Consider the following 23424-nt stretch of genomic DNA (forward strand, 5'->3'; position numbering starts at 1 on the left):
CAACCTTAACACCTAACAGAGTACTAAGAATCCAGAGGATCATCAATGAATGATTCTTAATTTAAAAAAAAAAGTGGCAGGGAGTGTGGTGGTGGTGGTGTGAAGAATTGGGAGATTGGGATTGACATATATATACTAATATGTATAAAATGGAAAACTAATAAGAACCTGCTGTATAAAAAAATAAATAAAATAAAATTCAAAAATTCAAAAAAAAAGTCTACCAAAACAAGTGGTATAAATAAATACTGCAATATTTTAGAGAAGGGAGAGATGATTTTGGTGCAATATGGGCAGGAAACCTTTTCCAGATCAGGGACACTTATATGGGACCTTGAAGGGAGTGTGTAAATTAAGTGGTGAGTCCCTTTTTCCTTGTTACCCTTGCAAGTCTCCAGAAACCTCTCAATAATGTTAGTCCTGGATTACTGCTCTATGTGAGCCAGCACTCAAGGGTTAAACAGCAGAGAGCCTGATTATATAAAATGAGTTCCAGATTTAGGACAGAATCTGAATTGATACGTCCCATGCTCTATTCCCTGGGAAAATAAAGAGAAAAAAGGTGAATCCCATCTAGTGGTGTTGGGGAAATTTCCCTCAGAGAGAGACCAGCACCAGGGAGTGGGTGGGGGCTGAGCAAGGAAGTCATTTCCATGACATTTCAAGCTTGTAATTCCAAATCTACAGCAGATGGAGATTCTTAGGTTGCATTTCTGAGCCAGATTATAAACAGCACTAATCAGCTCAAGCTAGCCTTGGCATTTCCTGAAAACTCCATGACAGCCTAACTGGGAGACATTCAGCATTCCACTGCAAAGAGTTGCATCAGACACTGCTATTCAGAGCAATTAAAATTAAAAGGCAAGATTAGAAGAGCAGATTAAAATGATCTAACTTTTGCTGTTTGAGAAACTCACTTCAAATTCAACAATTCTAGGTAGGCTGAAAGTAAAAGAATGAAAAAAGACATACCATGAGAATATCAATGAAAAAAAAGCCATGAGTGGCTATATTAATATCCAATAAAATAGATTACAGAGTAAAGAAAATAGCTAAAGACAAAGGGCGACATTACATAAAGATAAAAGGAAGATATTATAATTCTAATTGTGTACACAAAAAACAATAGAGCTTCAAAATACATGAAGTAAACAGAACCTGATAGAACTGAAAGGATAAATAGATAAATCCACAATAATGATTGGAAACTTCAATGTCCACCTCTTATCAACTAATAGAACTACTGGAGAGAAAATCAGCAAGGAAATAGATATGAACAACAGAATCTAACAACAGGATCTAATTGACATATATAGAAGACTCCAACCAACTGCAGCAGAATACACATTTTTTTTCAAGTGCTCATGAACATTCACAAAGATAGAACATATCTTGGAACAAAAACAAATATCAAAACATTTAAAAGAATTGAAATCATACAGAATGTATTATGTGGGCATAATGGAATCAAGCTAGAAGTCAATAACACAGAGACAAAAGGAAAATCCCTAATCATATGGAAATAAAACAACATGCTTCTGCATGATGCATGGACTAAAGAGAGAGTCTCGAAGGACTCTTTTTAAAAAATATAACCGAATGATGAATGAAATTAAAAAAAATTATATGAAGGTCTTGCTCACCATCTGCCACACAGAGTGGGGTGTTACTCTAGAACCTCGCTTCAGACAGCCGTGTGGCTGACAGGGTCTTGCTGCTCTGGCTGGGTGTCAGGCCTGAGCCTCTGAGGTGGGAGAGCCAAGTTCCGGACATCGGACCAACAGAGACCTCCTGGGCCCACGTAATATCAATTGGTGAGAGTTCTCCCAGAGATCTCTGTCTCAATGCTAAGACCCAGCTCCACTCAATGACCAGCAAGCTCCAGTGCTGGACACCCCATGTCAAAAAAATAGCAAGATGGAAACACACCTCAACCATTAGCAGAGAGGCCGCCTAAAATCATGATAAGTTCACAGACACCCCAAAACACACCACCAGATGTAGTCCTGCCCACCAGAAAGACAAGATCCAGCCTGACTGATTAAAACACAGGCACCAGTACCCTCAACCAGGAAGACTACACAACCCACTGAAACAACTTTATCACTGGGGCAGCCTTCAAAAACATGCAACTGAGAAACTGGAATTACGAACATGCAGCCTGCGAAAAGGAGACCTCAAACACAGTAAGTTAAGCAAAATGAGAAGACAGAGAAATATGCAGCAGATGAAGGAGCAAGGTAAAAACCCACCAGACCAAACAAGTGAACAGGGAATAGGCAGTCTACCTGAAAAAGAATTCAGAGTAATGAGAGTAAAGATGATCCAAAATCTTGGAAACAGAATGAAGGAAATACAAGAAAATACAAGAAACATTTAAAAAACGACCAGAAAAACTAAAAAGCAAGCAAACAATGTTGAACACACAATAAATGAAATTAAAAATTCTCTAGAAGGAACCAACAGCAGAATAACTGAGGCAGAAGAATGGATAAGTGACCTGGAATATAAAATAGTAGAAATAACTACCACAGAGCAAAATAAAGAAAGAAAAGAATTGAGGACAGTCTCAGAGACCTCTGGGACAACATTAAATGCACCAACATTCAAGATAGGGGTCTCAGAAGAAGAAGAGAAAAAGAAAGGAATGGAGAAAATATTTGAAGAGATTATAGTTGAAAACTTCCCTAACATGGGAAAGGAAATAGTCACCCAAGTCCAGGAAGTGCAGAGAGTCCCACACAGAATAGATCCAAGGAGAAACACATCAAGACACATATTAATCAAATTATCAAAAATTAAATACAAAGAAAAAAATGCTAAGAGCAGCAAGGGAGCTTCATGACCTTTTTGTTTTTTTTCTTTAGATTCCAGACGCAAGAGGGAAGAGATATGGGAACATATGTATATGTATAACTGATTCACTTTGTTATAAAGCAGAGACTAACACACCATTGTAAAGCAATTATACTCCAAGAAAGATGTTAAAAAACTTTTAAAAAGCAGCAAGGGAAAAGCAACACATAACATACAAGGTAATCCCCATAAGGTTAACAGCTGATCATTCAGCAGAAACTCTGCAAGCCAGAAGGGAGTGGCAGGACATATTTAAAGTGATGAAAGGGCAAAACCTACAACCAAGATTACTCTACTCAGCAAGGATCTCATTCAGATTCGACGGAGAAATTAAAACATTTACAGACAAGCAAAAGCTAAGAGAATTCAGCACCACTAAACCAGCTTTACAACAAATGCTAGAGGAACTTCTCTAGGCAGGAAACACAAGAGAAGTAAAAGACCTACAAAAACAAACCCAAAACAATTAAGAAAATCTTAATAGGAACATACATATTGATAATTACCTTAAATGTAAATGGATTAAATGCTCCAACCAAAAGACATAGACTGGTTGAATGGATACACAAACAAGACCCATATATATGCTGTCTACAAGAGACCCATTTCAGTCCTAGGGACACATACAGACTGCAAGTGAGGAGATGAAAAAAGATATTCCATGCAAATGGAAATCAAAAGAAAGCTGGAGAAGCAATTCTTGTATCAGAAAAAAATGGATTTTAAAATAAAGACTATTACAAGAGACAAAGAATGACACAACATAATGATCAAGGGATCAATCCAAGAAGAAGATATAAAAATTATAAATATAAAGATATAAAAATTGTAAATATTTATGCACCCAACATAGAAGCACCTCAATACATAAGGCAAATGCTGACAGCCATAAAATGGGAAATCGACAGTAATACAATCATAGTAGGGGACTTTAAAACCCCACTTTCACCAACTGACAGATCATCAAAAATGAAAATAAATAAGGAAACACAAGCTTTAAATGACACATTAAACAAGATGGACTTAATTGATATTTATAGGACATTCCATCCAAAAACAGCAGAATACACTTTCTTCTCAAGTGCTCATGGAATATTCTCCAGGATAGATCATATCTTCAGTCACAAATCAAGCCTTGGTAAACTTAAGAAAATTGAAGCCATATCAGATATCTTTTGCGACTACAACACTATGAGACTAGATATCAATTACAGGAAAAAAACTGTGAAAAATACAAACCCATGGAGGCTAAACAATACACTACTAAATAAGCAACAGATCACAGAAGAAATCAAAGAGGACATCAAAAATTACCTAGAAACAAATGACAATGAAAACATGTTGACCCAAAATCTATGGGATGCAGCAAAAATAGTCCTAAGAAGGAAGTTTATAGTAATACAATCCTACTTCAAGAAACAAGAAAAATGTCAAATAAACAACCTACCCTTACACTTAAAGCAATTAGAGAAAGAAGAACAAAAAAACCCCCAAAGTTAGCAGAAGGAAAGAAATCATAAAGATCAGACCAGAAATAAATGAAAAAGAGATGAAGGAAATGATAGCAAAGATCAATAAAACTAAAGGCTGGTTCTCTGAGAAGATAAACAAAATTGATAAACTATTAACCAGACTCATCAAGAAAAAAAGCGAGAAGACTCAAATCCACAGAATTAGAAATGAAAAAGCAGAAGTAAAACTGACACTGCAGAAATACAAAGGATAATGAGAGATTATTACAAGCAACTCTATGCCAACAAAATGGACAACCTGGAAGAAATGGACAAATTCTTAGAAAAGCACAACCTTCTGAGACTGAACAGGAAGAAATAGAAAACATAAACAGACCAATCACAAGTACTGAAATTGACACTGTGTTTAAAAATTTTCAACAAACAAAAGTCCAGGACCAGATAGCTTCACAGGCTAATTCTATCAAATATCTATAGAAGAGTTAAAACCTATCCTTCACAAGCTGTTCCAAAATACAGTGAAGGGAGGAACACTCCCAAACACATTCTACGAGGTCACCATCACCCTGAAACCAAAACCAAAGATGTCACACAAAAAGAAAACTACAGACCAGTATCACTGATGAACATAGATGCAAAACTCCTCAACAAAATACTAGCAAACAGAATCCAACAGCACATTAAAAGGATCACACACCACGATCAAGTGAGGTTTATCCCAGGAATGCAAATATTCTTCAATAGATGCAAATCAATCAATGTGATACACCATATTAACTAATTGAAGGAGAAAAATTATATGATCATCTCAATAGATGCAGAGAAAGCTTTTGACAAAATTCAACACCCACTTATGCTAAAAACCCTCCAGAAAGTAGGCATAGAGGGAACTTACCTCAACATAAAAAAGGCCATATATGACAAACCCACAGCAAACATCATTCTCAATGGTGAAAAACTGAAGCTATTTCCACTAAGATCAGGAACAAGACAAGGTTGCCCACTCTCACCACCATTATCCAACATAGTTTTGGAAGTTTTATCCACAGCAGTCAGAGAACAAAAAGAAATAAAAGGAATCCAAATTGGAAGAGAAGAAGTAAAACTGTCACTGTTTGCAGATGACATGATAATATACATAGAGAAACCTAAAGATGCCACCCGAAAACTACGAGAGCTGATCAATGAATTTGGTAAAGTAGCAGGATACAAAATTGATGCACAGAAATCTCTTACATTCCTATACACTAATGATGAAATATCTGAAAGAGAAATTAAAGAAAAAATCCCATTCACCACTGTAGTAAAAATGATAATATACTGACTTAAGGAGACTAAACCTCCTTAAGGAGGGAAAAGACCTGTACACAGAAACTATAAGATATTGATGAAAGAAATCAAAGGCAACACAAACAGATGGAGAGATATAGTGTTTTCTTGGATTGGAAGAAACAATATTGTGAAAATGACTATACTACCCAAAGCAATCTACAGATTCAATGCAATCCCCATCAAATTACCAATGGCATTTTTCACAAAACTAGAACAAAATATTTTACAATTTATATGGAAACACAAAAGACCCCGAATAGCCAAACAATCTTGAGAAAAAAAATGGAGCTAAAGGAATCATGCTCCCTGACTTCAGACTACACTAAAAAGCTACAGTAATCAAGACAGTATGGTACTGGCACAAAAACAGAAATATAGATCAATGAAACAGGATAGAGAGCTTGGGGATAAACCCACACACCCATGGTCAACTAATCTATGACAAAAGAGGGAGGAATATATAATGGAGAAAAGACAGCCTCTTCAATAAGTGGTGTTGGGAAAACTGGACAGTTACATGTAAAAGAATGAAATTAGACCACTCCCTAACACCATACACAAAAATAAACTCAAAATGGATTAAAGACCTAAATGTAAGGCCAGACACCATCAAACTCTTAGAGGAAAACATAGGCATAACACACTATGACATAAATCACAGCAAGATCATTTTTTACCCACCTCCTAGAGAAATGGAAATAAAAATAAACAAATTGGACCTAATGAAACTTAAAAGCTTTTGCACAGCATAGGAAACCATAAACAAGACGAAATGATAATCCTCAGAATGGGAGAAAATATTTGCAAATGAAGCAACAGACAAAGGAATAATATCCAAAATATACAAGCAACTCATGCAGCTCAATATCAAAAACACAAACAACCCAATCCAAAAATGGTCCAGAGACCTAAATAGACATTTCTCCAAAGAAGATATACAGATTGTCAACAAACACAAGAAAGGATGCTCAACATCACTAATCATTGGAGAAATGCAAATCAAAACTACAATGAGGTATCACCCCACACCAGTCAGAATGGCCATCATCAAAAAATCTAGAAACTAGAAATGCTGGAGAGGGTGTGGAGAAAAGGGAACCCTCTTGCCCTGTTGGTGGAAATGTAAATCGATACAGCCACTATGGAGAACAATATGGAGACTCCTTAAAAAACTATAAATAGAACTACCATACGACCCAGCAATTCCACTACTGGGCATATACCCAGAGAAAACCATAATTCAAAAAGACACATGCACCCCTATGTTCATTGCAGCCCTATTTACAATAGCCAGGTCATGGAAGCAACCTAAGCATCCATTGAAATATGAATGGATAAAGAAGATGTAGCACATATATACAATCGAGTATTACTCAGCCATAAAAAGAAATGAAATTGAGTTTTTTGTAGTTACATGGATGGACCTAGAGTTTGTCATACAGAGTGAAGTAAGTCAGAAAGAGAAAAACAAATACCGTATGCTAACACACATATATGGAATCTAAAAAAAAAGAAAACGTTTCTGAAGAACCTAGGGGCAGGACAGGAATAAAGACGCAGACCTAGAAAATGGACTTGAGGACATGGGGAAGGGGAAGGTTAAGCTGGGACGAAGTGAGAGAGTGGCATTGACATATATACACTACTAAATGTAAAATAGATTGTAAGCAGCTTCATAGCACAGTGAGATCAGCTCGGTGCTTTGTGACCACCTAGAGGTGTTTGATAGGGAGGGTGGGAGGGAGATGTAAGAGGAAGGGGTTATGGGGATATATGTGTACATATAGCTGATTCACTTTTTTATTCAGCAGAAACTAACACAGCATTGTAAAGCAATTATACTCCAATAAAGATGTTAAAAAATAAATTAATTTTAAAAGATATATGAAAATATATAGGATGTGACTAAAACAGTGTTGAGAGGAAATTTTTAGCACTAAATGCTTACATTAGAGAAGAGAAAAAGTCCCATATCTAAATGTAAGTTCATACCTCAAGAAACTGAAAATGAAGAGCAAGATGACCTGAAAGCAAGCTGAAGGGAGGAAATAATAAAGTTCAGAGCAGAAACCACTGACATTGAAAATAGGAAAACAACAGAGAAAACTAATAAAACTAAAGATTGATTCTTTAAAAAAAATCAGTAAAATTGATAAACCTTCAGCAAGAGGTTTCATCAATATCAGGAATGAAGTGAGACTATCACAGAAAATCCTGCAACCATTAAAAAGGATTATAAGGATAATAAAGAAATACTATGAATAACTTTATGCTTATAAACTTGAATATTTAGAATATTTGAATATTTAGAAGAAATGGACCAATTCCTTAAAAACCTAAAGCTGACAAAACTCTAACAAGATGAAACAGATAGTCAGAATAGTTCTATAATGATTAAATAAATTGAATTCATAATTGAAAATCTCTCCTGAAAAAGAAACCTCCAAGCCCAGGTGTTCCACTGGAGAATTCTACTAAATACTTACAAGAATTAACACAATTTTAACACAAGTGCTTCTAGACAATGGAAAAGGAGGGAACACTTCCTAAATTCATTTGATTAGGTCAGTATTATTCTGATACCAAAATCAGAGAATGACAGTTTAAAAATGGAAAAACTACAAAACAATATCTCTCATGAATTTACCACAACAAAATATTAGCAAACCAAATCTAGCAACCTATGAAAGAAATTATATACTATGACCTAGTGGGTCATAGCATTCTAAAAGAAATATAATTCACCATACCAACTAGGCAAAGAAGAAAAATCATACGATCATATCAATTGACACAAAAATGTTATTTTACAAACCCAACACAAATTTGTGATAAAAACTCTTTCCCAGCAATATTGGATTATAGAGGAACTAACTCAAATGGATAAAGAACATTTATAGAAAGTCTGCAGTTAACACCATTCCTTATGATGAAAGTCTGAATGCTCTCTTCCTAAGACTGAGAGCAGGACATGAATGTTCACTCTCAGTATGCTTATTCATTATAGTACTGGAAATTATAGATACTGAAAATGGCAAGGAAAAGGAAAGGCACACCAATTCTAAAGGAAGAATAAAATCATTGCTATTTGCAGGAGACATGATTATCTATGTACATGTAGATTTAAAAAAATCTACAAAAACTTCTAGAATTAATAAATGAGTTCAGGAACATTGCAAGATTAACATTCAAAAATCAACTGCATTTTTATATAATAACAATGAATATTCAGAAAACATAATTTAAAAACACCACTTGTAATGACTGAAAAAAATGAAGTACTTAGGTATAAATCTAATAAAATATATATAGAACTTGTATACTAAAAACTATAACTTGCTGGTGAAAGAAACCAAGCAGATCTAAGTAAATGAAGAGTCATTGTTTTAATGATTTGGAAGACTCAACATAGTAAACATGCCAATTATCCTTAAACTGATCATAGATTTAATGTACTTATTATTGACATCTCAGCAAGGTTTCTTTTTTAAATTTAATTTAATTTATTTTTTGTACAGCAGGTTCTTATTAGTTATCTATTTTTTACATATTAATGTATATATGTCAATCCCAATCTCCCAATTCATCACACACACACACAACTGCCACTTTGTCCCCTTGGTGTCCATACGTTTGTTCTCTACATCTGTGTCTCTATTTCTGCCTTGCAAACTGGTTAATCTGTACCATTTTTCTAGATTCCACATATATGTGTTAATATATGATATTTGTTTTTCTCTTTCTGACTTACTTCACTCTGTATGACAGTCTCTAGATCCATCCACATCTCTACAAATGACTCAATTTCGTTCTTTTTATGGCTGAGTAATATTCCATTGTATATATATACCACTTCCTCTTTATCCATTCGTCTGTCAATGAACATTTAGGATGGTTCCATGACCTGACAATGTAAATAGTGCTGCAATGAACATTGGGATGCGTGTGTCTTTTTGAATTATGGTTTTCTCTGCCCAGTAGTGGGATTGCTGGGTTATATGATAATTCTATTTTTAGTTTTTTAAGGAACCTCCATACTGTTCTCCATAGTGGCTGTATCAATTTACATTCTCACCAACAGGGCAAGAGAGTTCCCTTTTCTCCACACCCTCTGCAGCATTCCTTGTTTCTAGATTTTTTTTTTTTCGGTACACGGGCCTCTCACTGTTGTGGCCTCTCCTGTTGCAAAGCACAGGCTCCGGACACGCAGGCTCAGTGGCCATGGCTCATGGGCCCAGCCGCTCCGTGTCATGTGGGATCTTCCCAGACTGGAGCACGAACCCGTATCCCCTGCATCGGCAGGTGGACTCTCAACCACTGCGCCACCAGGGAAGCCCTGTTTCTAGATTTTTTGATGATGGCCATTCTGACTGGTGTGAGGTGATACCTCATTTTAGTTTTGATTTTCATTTCCCTAATAATTAATGATGTTCAACAGCTTTTCATGTGCTTCTTGGCCATCTGTATATCTTCTTTGGAGAAATGTCTATTTAGGTCTTCTGCCCTTTTTTGGATTGGGTTGTTTGGTTTTTTAATACTGAGCTGCATGAGCTGTTTATATATTTTGGAAATTAATCCTCTGTCCATTGATTTGTTTGCAAGTATTTTCTCCCATTCTGAGGGTTGTCTTTTCATCTTGTTTGTAGTTTCCTTTGCTGTGCAAAAGCTTTTAAGTTTCATTAGGTCCCATTTGTTTATTTTTGTTTTTATTTCCATTGCTCTAGGAGGTGGATCAAAAAAGATCTTGCTGTGATTTATGTCAAAGAATGTTCTTCCTATCTTTTCCTCTAAGAGTTTTATAGTGTCCAATCTTACATTTAGGTTTTTATTCCATTTTAGTTTATTTCTGTGTATGGTGTTAAAGAGTGTTCTAATTTCATTCTTTTCCATGTGGCTGTCCAGTTTTCTCAGCACCACTTATTGAAGAGGATATCTTTTCTCCATTGTGTATCCTTGCCTCCTTTGTCATAGATTAGTTGACCATAGGTGTGGGGGTTTATCTCTGGGCTTTCTATCCTGTTCCACTGATGAACAGCACTATCTATCTTGACTTAATTGCCATTTATAAAACACTGTACTCAAAAGTAGGAGAATACACAATCTTTTCAAATGTCTGTGGATAATTTGCTACATTCTGGGTCATAATAGTCTCAAATTTAAAATATATCAAAGAACATTCTCTCATCATAATGCAATTAAATAAAAAATTATTAACAGAAATATACCTGTAATCCCTAAATATGTGGAAAACAAACAACACAGTTTTATATAACCTGTGGATCAAAGAATAAATCAAAAGGGAAATTAGAAAATATTTTGAAGTGAATTAAAATGAAAATAAACCATGTTAAAATTTATAAGATTAGGTAAAACAGTGCTTAGAGGGAATTTTTATCTTTAATCTGTATTAGAAAGAAGATCTCAAATCAAAGATCTAAGTTTCTACCTTAAGAAACTAGAAAAAGAAGGACAAATTAAGGTGAAGAAAGGAAGATAAGAACAGACATCAATGAGATAGAAAATTGAAATAAGAGAGAAAAATCAAACAAACTACCGCTGCTTCTTACAGAAGATCAATAAGATTGATAATTTCATAGCCTGACTTATCAGGAAAGAAAGAGAAAGTAAAAATTACAAACATCAGACATTAGAGTCTATCACTAAGCTCCTATAGACATTAAGAAAATATTAACAATATTATGAACAGCTTTATGCCAATAAATTCAATGATTCAGATGAAATGAACAAATTATTTCAAATATACAAAGCAATAAAGCTCATCCAAAAAGTAATAGATAACTTTTATTACCCTATGACTATTAAAGAAATAGAATCTGTAGTTAAAAATCTTTCTCACAAAAAAACCTTTAAGCCAACATGGTTTCACTTGTGAATTCTGCTAAACATTTAAGGAAGAAATAATGTCAATTCCACACAGACTCTTCCAGAGAACTAAAGAGGGGGAACATTTCCTGACCCAGTCCATGAGGACAGCATTACCCTCATACCTAAACTAGACAAAGACATTATAATATAACTACAGACTAATATTCCTCATAGACATGAAGATAAAAAACTTAGCTAAGATAATTAAAAAGGATAATATTTCATGGAATACAAGGTTGGTTAATATTTTTAAAAAATAAGTGTAATTCATTATGTCAACAGACTTAAAAATATACATATGATCATCTCAGTTGATGCTGAAAAAGCATTTGATAAAACCCAAGTCCATTTTTGATTTTTAAAATGTGCAAACTTAACAAAAACAGCATTTACAAAAAGTCATACAGCTTCCATTATGCTTAATGATAAAAGATGGTATTCTCTCTCCCTAAGATCAGTATCAAGGCAAGGATATTTGCACTCACATTTTTATTCTTCATTGTACTGGAGCTTCTAGCTAGTATACTAAGGCAAAAAAAAAAAAGTACTAAAATCATACAGATTGGAACGGAAGAAATAGAATTGTCTCTATAAGCAGCTGACATTATTGTCTATACAGAAAATTCCTAAGAATCTAAAAAAGAACACTAGTGAGTTTAGCAACACTAGTGAGTTTAGAACAATCGCAGGATATAAGGTCAATATAAGTGAATTACATTTCTATATAGTACCAATGTACAACTGGAAGTTGATAAGTAAAATATTACCTGTACAATTGTATCAAAAATCATGTAACAATTTAGCAGTGTATGTGCTATGTCTGTATGTTGAAACTGCAAGTCAGTGATGAAAGCTTAAGATGTCCTAAATAAATGGACAGATATCATGTTTATGGATTGGATTATTCAATATGATTGAGCTGTCAATTCTTCACAATCTCATCTATAGGTTTCTTGTTATTCCAATTAAATTTCTAGATATACTTTTCATAGAAATTAACAAGCTGATTCTGAAATTTATAAGTGAAAGATAAAGGACTAGGAAAGCTAAAATAATTTTGGAAAAGAACAGATTTGGACAACTCATACTACCTGATTTCAAGACTTTATGTATAGCTACAGTAATTGAGGCAGAGGGGTTTTGGCAAAAGGTCAGCAAAGAGAGAGTCTAGGAATAGACATGCACATATATGGCCAACTGATTTGTGTGTGTCGGGGGGTGGCTGTGTTGGGTCATCGTTGCTGCGTGCAGGCTTTCTCTAGTTGCGGCGAGCGGGGGCTGCCCTTCATTGTGGTGCACAGGCTTCTCATTGTGGTGTCTTCTCTTGTTTCAGAGCATGGGCTCTAGGGGCACGGACTTCAGTAGTTGCAGCATGCAGGCTCAGTAGTTGCAACATGCAGGACGTAGAGCATGCGTGCTTCAGTAGTTGCTGTGCGTGGGCTCTAGGGTGCGTGGGCTTCAGTAGTTGTGGTGCATGGGCTTAGTAGTTGTGGCTCACAGGCTCTAGTATGCCGGCTTAGTAGCTGTGGTGCACAGGCTTAGTTGCTCCACGACATGTGGGATCTTTCTGGACCGGGATCAAACCCATGTCCCCTGTGGATTCTTAACCACTGCACCACCAGGGAAGTCCCAACCAACTGATGTTTTATAAAGGCACAAAGACAATTTAATTGAAACAATATAGTCTTTTCAGCAAATAGTGCTGAAACAATTGAATGTCCACACGCATAAATAAATAAACAAACAAACTTAGATCCATACTTCACATCATATAAAAAATTAACTCAATAAGGACCATAGACCTAAATGTAAAACTAGAACTATAAAATTTAAGAACACATAGAAGAAAAATTTTGTTACCTTGAGTTAGACAAAGATTTCTTAGATAAAACACCAAAAGCATGATTCATAAAAGGAAAAAATTAATCAATTGGACTTCATCAAAGTTAAGAACTTCTTCATTTTAAAAATCACTGTTGGGCTTGCCTGGTGGTGCAGTGGTTGGGAGTCAGCCTGCCGATGCAGGGGACACGGGTTCATGCCCCGGTCCACGAAGATCCCACATGCCGCGAGCGACTGGGTCCGTGAGCCATGGCCGCTGAGCCTGCGCGTCCAGAGCCTGTGCTCCACAACGGAAGAGGCCGCGATGGTGAGAGGCCCGCGTACCGCAAAAAAAAAAAAAAAAAAAAAAAAAAAAAAAATCACTGTTAAGGAAATGAAAGGACAAAACACAGACTAGCAGAAAAGATGACACAAAAGCACAAAAAAAGATGTTCAGTGTCATTAGTCATTAGGGAAATGCAAAGTGAAACCACAAGGATGTACCACTTCACTATTAAAAATGGCTAAAATGTTTTTGAAAAGAAAAGTGACAATACCAAATGCTAGTAAGAATGTGGATCAACTACAACTCTCATATATTGTTTGTGAAAGTGCAAAATAATACAGCTACTTTGAAAAGCAGTTCAGCAGTTTCTCATAAAGTTAAACATATAATTGTCATACAATCCTGCAATTCCACTATTAGGCATTTACCCATGTAAAATGATAATTTATGTTCACATAAAAAACCTTTATTCAGATGTTTACAATGGCTTTATTCATAATCTCCTAAATCTGGAAACAATTGAAATGCCCTTAAAGTGGTGAGTGAATAAACAAACTGTGGTACAATAGGACACATCTCAGTAATAATAGGAAATGAACTATTGATGTGTGCAACAAAATGGATAAATCTCAAATATATCATGTTAAGTGAACAAAGCCTTACTCAAGCCTCCATACTATATGATTTCATTTATATGACATTCTGGAAAGGGAAAAATTAATCTTTTTATAGTAAAAAGATCAGTGGTTGTTAGGGGTTGGTGATAGTGGGAGAGGTTGACTGCAAAAGGACTTGGGGAATTTTTTGGTTGATGGCACCTTTATGTATACTGAATTGATGACTGTGTATTTCTCCAAACTTGCAGAACTATACAATCATATGGGTGAATTAGATATGTAAGTTATATCTTCATAGTAAAAGTTAAATATAACATTAATAATAACATCACATAGGAATAAATTTAACAGAATTATGCTAACCCTTTACACAGAGAACTACAAAACATTAAATCAATGAAGAAACTAAATAAATGGAGAAATATACCATATTCGTGGATTAGAAAATGAACATTATAAAGATTTAAGTCTCCCCAAATTGATTTATAGATTAAATATAGTACTAACTAAAGTCCCAGCATGGTGATTTTTGGAAATTGACAATCTTATTTGACATTTATATGAAAATGAATAGACAAAAGCAGGTAATAAACTCTTGAAAAAATATATCAACATGGATGAGCTTAAACTACTACAAAACAAGACTTATTATAAAGCTATTATAGTTAAGAAAGGGTTACAATGAATGAAGAATTGGCAAATGTATATGGAATATACAGAATATAGAATTTGGAGTCCAGAAACAGAAGACTTATATGGATACCTGATTTATGACAAGGTGGCACTCCAGCATAGTGGGAAAAGGTGTTTACTTTAAGAAATGTTGCTGGGTCAGTTGGATATCTATACAGAAAAAGTAATGGGTTCTACTATACACTATGTACTTAAATTCAATTCCAGACATGCACTTGATAGGTGTAAATAAGAAAGTATGAACAAAAAACTTCTAGGAGACAACATAGGGGAAAATCTTTATGACCTTGAGCTAGGCGAAGAATTCTTAAACACTAACCAGGAAACACTAACACACAAAACATTAACCATAAAAATATTGTGACGTTGAACTACATTAAATCTAAGAATATCTGCTAATAAAAAACACCATTAAGGGACACTTCCCTGGTGGTCCAGTGGTTAAGAATCTGCCTTCCAATGCAAGTTATGCATATTTGATTCCTGGTTGGGGAACTAAGATCCCACATGCCACGGGGCAACTAAACCCGTGCACCACAACTACTGAGCCCACGTGCTCCAGAGCCCATGCACCACAACTAGGGAGAAGCCTGCATGCTGCAACTAGAGAAACCCACGCACCACAACGAAAGATCCTGCATGCCACAAAGAAGATCCCATGTGCCAAAACTAGGACCCAATTCAGCCAAATAAATAAATAAATATTTTTAAAAAGAGAAAACAATGAAGTAGTTCATGTTAAAAAACAAAACAGGACTTCCCTGGTGGCGCAGTGGTTGAAAGTCTGCCTGCCGATGCAGGCGACACGGGTTCGTGCCCCAGTCCAGGAAGATCCCACGTGCCGCGGAGCAGCCCGTGAGCCATGGCCGCTGAGCCTGCACGTCCGGAGCCTGTGCTCCGCAACGGGAGAGGCCACAACAGTGAGAGGCCTGCGTACCACAAAAAACCAAAACCAAAAACAAAACAAAACCACCATTAAGGGGTTTAAAAGGCCAACCACAGATTTGGAGATATTTGCAACACTTACAACTGATAACGCCTCATATCCAGAAAATATATATTTTCTCCAAATCAAGAAAATGGTAGACAAACCAACTAACTAATGGGTAGGAGATTTAAACAGGCACTTCACAAAAAATGTGAGTGTGAAATTAATACAAGCAGTTTGTAAAGCTGTTGACAATAAATGTTACTATAACTGAAAATGAAACTTTAGTTGTAACCTTCCAGTTTTACTCCTAGATATAAACCCAACAGAATTGCATGTACCAAAAGATAAACATGTATAAAAATCTTAGTGACAGCATGATTCTTAATAGCCCTAAACTAGAAACACTCATATATCTGCCAACACTAATTTTGGTAAATAAATTGTGGTACATTTATACAATGAAAATGAATGACCTGTAGCCATATGCAGCAATTTGAATGCATCTCATAAACGTAATTCTGGATGATAAAAGCCAGACACAGGAGAATACATATTATATGATTTTATTTATATAAAATTCTTCATTAGGCCAAACTAGTCCATCATGTTAGAAGTCAGGGTAATGTTTAACTTTGGGGAGAGAGGGTAGCAATCAGGAGAAAAATGAGGGAATATTCTGGGAGCTGATAATTTTCTATTTCTTGACCAATGTGGTAGTTACAAGCATGTGATCATTTTGTGATAACTCATAACCTCTACTAATTACCAGTTACTTAAGTCAGCACCTTTTCCCCTCAACTCCTTCAGTGAGGTTGTTTCATATATTTGTAATACAGTTAGACTGTCTGTCATATTATCATTTCAACCTGGAATTCTCCTAATATCCTAAATGATTTTTTAAAATTTCCATACTTTGTGGCTCATTATTTATGTTGTAAAGTACTATGGTTTTGACAAATGCATAGTGCATCACAGAATCATGCAGAATAGTTTCGCCACCTTAAAAATCTCCTGTGCTTACATCTGCAACTCTTTTTCTTTCCTTGAAACCTTGTCAGTCATCTTTTTAAAAATCAACTTCATAGTTTTGCCTTTTCCAGAATATCAATATAATTGGCATCATGCAGCATGTGCTTTTTTCATACTGACTCCTTTCACTTAGCAATATGCATTTAAGATTCATCTATATATTTTTATGACTTAATAGCTAATTTCTTTTTATCACTGTACAATATTCCATTTCATGATGTGCCACAGTTTGTTTTTTCATTTGCCTACTGAAGGACAGTTGCTTTCCAGTTTTGAGTGATCTTGAATAAATATTCCCATGCAATTTGTGTAGACATAAAATTTCACATCAATTGTATAAATACCTAGGAGCATGATTTCTGTATTTTATTGTAAGAATATCTCTAGTTTTATAAGAAACCAATAAACTGTCTTCCAAAGTGACTGTACTATTTTGCATTTTCTCCAGCAATGAACGACAATTCCTCTTGTTCTGCCACATCAACTGTAGTTGATGTTGTCAGTTTTTAAATTTTAGCCATTTAAATGTGTATAACTTTAATTGTATAAGTTTTCAATTTCCTAATAACAAATGATGTTGAATATTTTTCATATGCCTATTTGCCATCAGTCTATTTTCTTTTTTTTTCCCTTCCTCTCATTTTTATTTTGGTAACTTTTTAAAAAATATACTTTATGGTTCATGTATTTTATTACAAAATTCACATAAAATAAAATTTATCTTTTAAAACATTTTAAATTGTACAATCCAGTGGCATTAAGTACATTCACAATGCTGTGCAACCATCACTACTATCTAGTCTCAGAACATTTCATCACCCCAAACAGAAACCCTATACCTATTAAGCAGTCACTGTTAATTCCTCTATTTCCCCTAGACCCTAGCAACCAATAATCTCCTTTCTGTTCCTATGGTTTTATTTATTCTGGATTTTTTTTTATATAAGTGGAATTATACAATGACCATCAGTCTATTTTCTTTAGTGGGGTGTCTGTTCAGATCTTTTACCCATTTTTACTTGGGTTGTTTGTTTACTTATCATTGAGTTTTAAGAAATCTTGGTACATTATGGATACAAGGCCTTTACCAGATACATGTTTTGGCTTGTATTTTTAGTTTCTTAGCAGTACCTTTCCCAGAGAAGGGTTTTAGATTTAATAAATTCTCACATCAATTTTTTCTCTTATGAATTGTGATTTTGGTGTAGTATCTAAAAGCTCATCACCAAACTCAAGGTCACATAGTTTTTTTTTTTAATGTTTTCTTCTAGAAGTTTTATAATTCTGCATTTTACACTTAGGTCTATGATCTATTTTGAGTTAATTTTTGTGTAAGGCGTAAGGTCTAGGTCTAGATCTGTGTCTATATTCACTTTCTTAATATGTAGAGTTTCCAGCACCATTTGTTTCTCTATTGGATTGCCTTTGCTTCTTTGTCAAAGATCAGTTATATTTGTGAGGGTATATTTCTGGGCTCTCTATTCTGTTTGATTGATCTATGTGTCTTGGTTACTATAGCTTTATAGTAAGTCTTGAAATTTAATAGTATGACAATTTTGTTCTTCTTCAGCATTATGTTGGCTTTCTAGGTCTTTTGCCTTTTCTATAAACTTTACAACCAGTTTGTGGATATCTAAGAAATACGCTTCTGGGATTTTGATTAGGATTGCATTGAATCTCTAGATCAAGTTGGGAAGAATTGACATCTTACCAATATTGAGTCTTCCAATTCTTGAACATGGACTATCTCTTCATTTATGTAGCTCTTATGCTGATATCTTTTTATCAGACTATTATATTTTTATTCATATTAGATCCCATACATCTTTTGTTATATTTATACTTGATGATTTCATTTTTTGAGTGCTATTGTGAATGTTTATTTTAATTTAAAATTTTTATTGTTCTTTGCTGGTATATAAGAAAGAAATTGACTTTTGTATATTAGCCTTATATACTGCAAATTGTTATACTAGCTTATCAGTTTCAATTACATTTTTGTCAATTTGGGGGATTTTCTACATAGATGATCATGGCAGTTTTATTTCTTCCTTTACAATCTGTATGTATTTCATTGCTTTTTGTGGTCTTTAGCTCAATAGCTGTGTTGAGAGAGGACATCCTTGCCTTGTTTCCAGTCTTAGGAGGGAAAGGGTCATTTCTCATCTTTAAGTATGACATTAGCTGAAGGGTTTCTGTAGATGTTCTTTATAAAATTGAGGAAGTTCCTCTCTATTCCTAATTTGCTAAGTGTTTTTATCATGAACAGATGTTGAATTTCGCTAATTTTTTTCTGCATCAATTTATGAATCATATGATTTTTATTCTTTAGCCTTTGGATGTGGTGGATTACATTTATTTATTTTCCAATGTTAAAGCAGTCATGCATAAATCCTTCTTGGTCATGGTGTAAAAGTTTTTCTATACATTATTGTGTTTTATTTACTAATATTTTACTGATTTTTCTATGTTCAAATATAGATATAGGTGAAATATCAGGCTATAGATTTTCTTTCTTGCAATGTCTTTGTCTGATTTTGGTATTAGGGTAATGTTGGCCAAATAGAATGAGTGAGGAAGTATTCCTTCTGCTTCTATTTTCTAGAAGAGATTGTAGAGAATTGGTATCATTTTTTTTCCCCCTTAAATCTCTGGTAGGAGTCAACAGTGAACCCATTTGGGCCTGGTGATTTCTCTTTTGGAAAGTTATTGCTTCATTCTCTTTAATAGATGCAGGTCCATTCAGATGATCTATTTCTCTTCCTGTGAGTTTCTGGCAGTTTTTGTCTTTCAAGAAATTGGTCCATTTCATCCAAGTTATCAAATTTGTAGGTATATAGTTGTTCATAGTGTCCCTTTATTAAGTTTTCAACATACATGAAATCTTTAGTGATGATCCCTCCTTCATTTCTGATAATGGTAACTTATTATCTTTTCTCTTTTTTCACTTGATTATTCTGGTGAAAGCTTTATCAATTTTATTGATTTTTTAAAAGAACCAGTTTTTTGATTCATTGATTTTTCTCTATTTTTTCTTGTGTTCCACATTCTTTACTTCTGCTTTAATTTTATATCTTTCTCCTTGCTTTAGACTTTAATTGTTCTTCTTTCTCTAGTTTCCTAAGGTGGACACTTAGATTATTGTTTTTATATTTTCTTCTTTTTTAATATATGTATTTAATATTATAATATTCTAAGCACTGTTTTCACTGAATTCCACACATTGTCATATGTTGTATTTCCATTTTCCTTTACTTCAAAATATTTTTAAACTTCTCTTGAGATTTCTTCCTTCACTCATGTGTTACTTAGAAGTATGTTGTTTAATTTCCAAATATTGGAGATCTTCCATCTTCCTTTCTGTTACTGATTTCTCATTTACTTCCACTGTTGTCTGAGAACATATCTGTATGATTTCTACTCTTTTAAATTAGTTAAAGTGTGTCTTATGACTCAGAATGTGTTTTACGTTGGTAAATGTTCCATGTTCCAAAAATCAAATAATAGACATAACCCCTAACATATCAAATAATTACCTTAATATAAATGTTATATATAGTATAACACTCCACACACAACAATATAGTACACACTTTTTTCAAGTGCTCATGGAACATTTGCCAAGACTGGCCATATTCTGGGCTGTAAAACACAAGCATCAATGAATTTTTAAAAATTGAAATCATAGAGTGTGTTCTTTGACCACAATGGAATCAATTAGAGATTAATTACAGTGTGACAACACATTTCTAAATAATCCATGGATCAAAATCTCAGAGGAAATTTTAAAAAATGTAGAACCAAACGATGAATGAAAATGAAAATACAGACTAACAAACCTATGTAGAACGCAGCTTAAGCACTGAGAGGAAAACTTATAGCCATAAATACTTACATTAGAAATGAGGAGAGATCTCAAAATAATAGTCAAAGTTTCTACTTCAAGAACCTAAAAAATAAAAAAGCAAAATAAGCAAGCAGAAGGAAGGAAGGAAACAATACAGTTACTTTGAAATTGAAAATAGGAAAACAAGAAAAATCAATGAAATAAAGCTGGCTCCTTAACAAATCAATAAACTTGATAAACCTCTAGTAAGATTAACAAAAATAAAAAGAAGACACAAATCATCAGTGTCAGGAATGAAATATGGTATGTCACTACAGATTCTGCAGTCATTAAAAGAATAATAAAGGAATACTATGAGTAAATTTACACTTGTAAATTTAATAACTTAAAAGAAATGAATCAATTCCTCAAAAACCTCAACTACCAAAACTCAACCAACATGAAATAGATAATCTGAATAGTCTTATAATCATTAAGAAATTGAATTTGCAATTAAAAGTCTCCTGAAAATAAAATTACCCATTTAATGGTGGTTTTTCTGCAAGGAGTCTCAGACACCAATGATAGCTTTTTCCATATAAGTTAAGGAAATGGGACTTTCAGTTTACAAAATTTTGCACTGATGAGTGAATTTCATTCATAAACAGAATTATGGATGTTTAAAGAAATATGAAAATCATGATTCACATCTCCACTTATAGTAGCATCATTTCCCCCTCCGCACTTAGTTCTTTACACTAAGTAGAATGTGCTATTTTTAATTTTATTCTTTCCACGATGATAAATTAACAGATTTTCTCATCACCTACTGCTATGATATTTTCTGCAATCTCCTCTTAAGGCAGAATTAATTGCTCTCTTATCCAGGTCTCCAGAGCATTGAATGCACAGTGTGAGAATTACTTGTCTTCAGGACATCTTTACTTTCTTCAGAGGTCATTTGTCAAAGGGACAGCTTTTAGTTATATGCCTTTGCAGCCCTCCTACTGGCCCAATGTCTGGGATATAGCAGGCACTCCATAATTCTTGTTGACTTGAAATTCAAATCAGGAAAACTATTTAGAAGTAAACCACTGAGAATAGAAAGCGACACTTTTACATGATTTTCATGAAATTGGCTTCAGATTATCAACAGAGTTAAATTAAGCATCATTTTAAAAAGCAACTTTGGAGTGAAGGATACCAACCTCTACAACAATAAAAAATTTTGTTTTGAGAGATCAGTGAAAGATCTTGTAAGTTGGTGTAACCAGTGGGATAAAGAGATTGGTTTGGGGGAATTATAACTGAATTTATTATAAAATCAGACTTAACTCTGCACAAAAAAACCCTGCATCTTAATATTGCTAAAATAATATATTTTATGTGTAGGAAAGTGAGTGAATTATAAGTTTAGCAAGGGCTGAAATGAGATTGTGATACCAAAATATCAATTGTACCATACTTATTCATTTCCAAATAATTTGGGGAATTATATGTAGACACTCACACAACTAGTTATTGGTTGTTTAAGTGTCATGCATTTAATTGACAAGCAGATCACAGTTTTAATTCAAGGAGCTAAATTTGCTTCAATATTCAGAAACTTTTGGCAGTGGGGTCTCTTTGGGATTGAATTATTTAATCATTGGCTCTTGACCTCTTTCTACTTTAATGTCTGAAGGCATGGGGCCCATTAGGAAGCCAGGAAGGAGGTGTTGGGGGGATTATGTCAAAGACTGAAGGAGCATGTGCAATTTTAAAAATCCTCTTCAGTCATTCTGACCTCCCCATGGAAAGGAGGGATCTTCCTTTTGCTTCTCACTCCTCAAGGTAATTAACCGAATTCTATATTCTGTACATAGACAAAGAGTTACAGAAAAAAAAAAGTTTTGAAGAATTTTTGCTCCTGAAATAATAATTTTTTGGTCACTTACAGCAAGATGACAACTTATTGCTGCTAAGCCTTTAGAGTGTCTGGATGGGAGGAATGACTCAGCAGGCCCTTGGCCAAACTGCATATTTGACTGCATATTTGTTTAACCTCCATGTCAGAAGAGCCAAGGATTAAAGCCTTGGCCCTATATTTATTGCAACAGAGATTTCTTGCTTGATGAGCATTCTTGACCAAGAAAGCTTCCTATTTAAAAAATCTTTAACCACTGATAGCTATCAGCTTATCACTGTAAAGCCAAATGAGAGAGAGGGAAGGGTGGACAGAAACTCACTGGAATCACGTGTCCTTCTCCAGGAGCGCCCCCATGGAAAGCAAAGCCTGGGCAGCCTACAGCCCAGGCCCATCACACTGCAAATCTGGAGCAGAATGATCAGGAGTCTGCCTCACTGGTCAGCCCTTCGGGGCACTGGGCTGTGTGTGGGTCCCCAGTGCTCAGATACTAGAACCAGGAACAAGGTAAAAGACAATGAATGAAGGTGAATGGAATGACATTCCAAGAAAGCACAAAGGAAGTTCTACAGGATTGTAAGGGAGAACATTTTCTGGGTGGGAATAAGTGGGAAATCTATGGAAGAGGTGGCATTTGCACTGGGCCACAGACTTTTGACAGGGTGGTGAGAGGACCTCCAGGTGGAAGGTCTCCCTTACATTTGTTTACAACTGGCGTTGAGTCCTTAGGCACAGATGCTGTTACTCGAGGCATATTTTGTAGAAAGAT

The sequence above is a fragment of the Aethalodelphis obliquidens genome, unplaced genomic scaffold (assembly GCF_003676395.1).
Source record: "Aethalodelphis obliquidens isolate GAN/ISIS:26980383/991018 unplaced genomic scaffold, ASM367639v1 scaffold74, whole genome shotgun sequence".
NCBI lineage: Eukaryota > Metazoa > Chordata > Mammalia > Artiodactyla > Delphinidae > Aethalodelphis > Aethalodelphis obliquidens.